Source organism: Rutidosis leptorrhynchoides, chromosome 1 (genome assembly GCF_046630445.1).
Source record: "Rutidosis leptorrhynchoides isolate AG116_Rl617_1_P2 chromosome 1, CSIRO_AGI_Rlap_v1, whole genome shotgun sequence".
Taxonomy (NCBI): domain Eukaryota; kingdom Viridiplantae; phylum Streptophyta; class Magnoliopsida; order Asterales; family Asteraceae; genus Rutidosis; species Rutidosis leptorrhynchoides.
The window spans coordinates 116,009,300-116,012,778 of NC_092333.1; positions in this window are offsets into that span (position 1 = coordinate 116,009,300).

The following is a 3,479-nucleotide window of genomic DNA, read 5'->3' on the forward strand; positions in this document are numbered from 1 at the left end:
ATGCAACCACCGTATCCTACTTATTACCCTGCCGAAGCATTCTATAGCACCTATGGTTATGCCTGGAACCCCTATTGGTACCAGTATCATCCCTAGTCTACTTAGTTTTTTTTTATTTTTTTTATTTTGTAATTTGTAATGATTGATACGTTTAATACTTATGTTAATATTGTAATAGTTTTTATAATTTTCTAACTTTTATTCTTAGATTTTAATAATTTTTGAATGTGGGGTAATATACCAAACTTCAAAAATATGTATATATGTTTGCAGTTTATCTTATGTACACAACAGGGTAAAACAACGCATTTTCAAAGACTGGCATTAAGTTCAGCAAAAGCAACTAATTTTGACAACAAGATGCAAAATATATGTGAAATAACAACAAGACGGAATGAACAAATGATGTGCACCATTTATCATTCAGCAAACAAACGCCAATATATTTGGAAACTTTGGTAAAAATTTAATCATTTTCACACAAATCACCCTCAATAATTTAAATTGTTACTGATTTCTTGCAAATGAGGGCATTGCAAGATCTTAAGTGTGGGAAGGAGTTAAATTCTTTCAGATTTTAAAATTTTTACTTTAAACACTAGGTTACCATTAAAAATACTAGTAAAGCAGGAGTTGTATTAGAATCTAGTGCTCTCTGATAATAAAGAACAGCCCTAGTCTTATATACTGACTACCCAAATCTAGTAAAATTTTTCAAAATTTTCAATTAAATGAACTCAAAATCATGTTTATACATATTTATGAACGATAAAACTAGGTTTTAACACCGAAATTATTGTTACCTCAGAAAGGACATAAATTAAGAAACAAACCAAAATGTTAAAATTCATTTAAAATGGAATAGAGGACGATAAAAAGGAAAATAAAAGCCAAGTGTGGGAAAATTTACCAAGTTATCTTAAACATATGTCACATATATCTATAACAAATAACTGAAAATACTTTTGCTTTGGACTAAACTAAAAAGTTTTACCTGATTTACTGTAAGAAAGATTGATCTACACGATGAATCAATTCCATCATTAAAAGGAAGTAAAGTCTTCCGAAAAAAAAACACGCGCTTCTTGATTTAGGTCATGAAGTTGTCGTCCAGACCAGCTGTAGGTTGACGAAAAATCTAGAAAAGTCATCACTAAAATCAGCAGGAAATCCACGGACCTCAGCATTAAACAGGGTCGCCAAGTGGTCAGATTTATCCTAACCATGAGAAGGATTTATCTCATACAATGGGGGGCACCATGCAAATTAGCTTGATAAGACTAATGAATCAGATCCCTAGAAAGGATAATCTCCTTAAAAGATCAAAAATCAGCTTTTAAGCCTGATATAACTCAATCCTTGAGATTGACCTTAAAGATTGAGAATTACAAACTCATGGAATTCAATGATATCTAAACTCGAGCTTGAACGAGAAAATATTTTGATCAAAATTACAAACCGATTTGTTTTCTGAAAACCCTATTTTCAATGCGTTCATTACCATTGAACGTAAAATCCTTGGAATTCACCTGGAATTCATTAGGTCACCTGAACTAAATCGGGTGTCAACCGTAAGAACGGTGGTTGCATAGCATGGTCAAAGACAGGACCTTGTGCCAGACCGAAAAATCATAAGGGTGAGCTTTACTATTGCTCCTACCAAGGATAGTAATTGCGTCCGACACGTTATAGACCATAAATAAAAGCATGTCAGGGGACATTGCCTTAACAGTTGCTTGTTCAACGCTTTCCTTTACAACCGGACGGTAGTTTACCGAAAAGTAATATACGGGACAAGTAAACTGGACGTGTTGCTTTCCAATTACAAGGTTAGCAAGTGGGTGACACAAAACCGCAAGTTTTGAGCTAAAATTTTCAAATCTGAAACCCACCAAACCCACAAAAATATTTTGCAAACACCGGTAAAGAGTTATTCCGGAAAACTTATCTAGGGTAAAAACTAGATTTAATTTTCAAAAGATCAAATGTTTTCATAAAGATCCAATTTCCTTAATGGATCTAAATTGTTATAGTCATGTGGGACTGTAAACCATATCGTTACTACCATTGTTTATACCGCTGTATAGAAATCACTGATGTACAAAGTGTGAAGAATAAAGAAGTGATTCTAGTATTTCAAGACGATATTGCTTGAGGACAAGCAACGCTCAAGCGTGGGAATATTTGATAATGCTAAAAACGAACATATATTTCATAGCATTGTTCCTCAAGAAAGACAAGCTTTTAGTTGCAATTGTTCTATTTACAAGTGATATTCGTTTAAATAATAAAAGGTGAAGACAAAAGACAGATTCAACAAATTGAAGACGCAAACGACCAAAAAGCTCAAAAGTACAAAATACAATCAAAGAGGTTCCAATTATTGATAAGAAACGTCTCGAAATTACAAGAGTACAAGATTCAAAACGCAAAGTACAAGATATTAAATTGTACGCAAGGACGTTCGAAAATCCGGAACCAGGACCAGAGTCAACTCTCAACGCTCGACACAACGGACTAAAAATTACAAGTCAACTATGCACATAAATAAAATATAATATTTAAATAATTCTTATAATTATTTATATATTATAATAAATAATAAAAACCGTCGGCAAGAAAGACTCCAAACTGGACTGAGCTGTAATTTCAATCTCCGCGAGTCGCGGAGTTTGAAGGCCAAAAATGCCGCGAGTCGCGGAGCCCCAAGTTTTGAAAGTCCCTATAAAAGTAACCGAATTCTGAGCATTTTTCATCATCTTTTTCTTCTTCTCTCATAATACTACGTAAATATTTATATTTATATTTTAATTTTAATTTTAATTTTAATTATAATTCTAATAATAAGGGTATGTTAGCGAATATTGTAAGGGTGTAAGTCGAAATTCTGTCCGTGTAACGCTACGCTATTTTTAATCATTGTAAGTTATGTTCAACCTTTTTACATTAATGTATCGTAGCTAAGTTATTATTATGCTTATTTAATCCGAAGTAATCATGATGTTGGGCTAATTACTAAAACTTGGTAATTGGGCTTTGTACCATAATTGGGGTTTGGACAAAAGAACGACACTTGTGGAAATTAGACTATGGGCTATTAATGGGCTTTATATTTGTTTAACTAAATGATAGTTTGTTAATGTTAATATAAAGATTTACAATTGGGCGTCCCTATAAATTACCATATACACTCGATCGGACACGATGGGCAGGGTATTTATATGTACGAATAATCGTTCATTTAACCGAACACGGGAATGGATTAATAGCCACTAGAATAATTAAAACAGGGGTGAAATTATGTACAAGGACACTTGGTATAATTGATAACAAAATATTAAAACCTTGGATTACACTTAGTCAACATCCTAGTGTAATTATTAAACAAAGTATTAAAATCTTGTTACAGTTTAAGTCCCCAATTAGTTGGAATATTTAACTTCGGGTATAAGGATAATTTGACGAGGATACTCGCACTT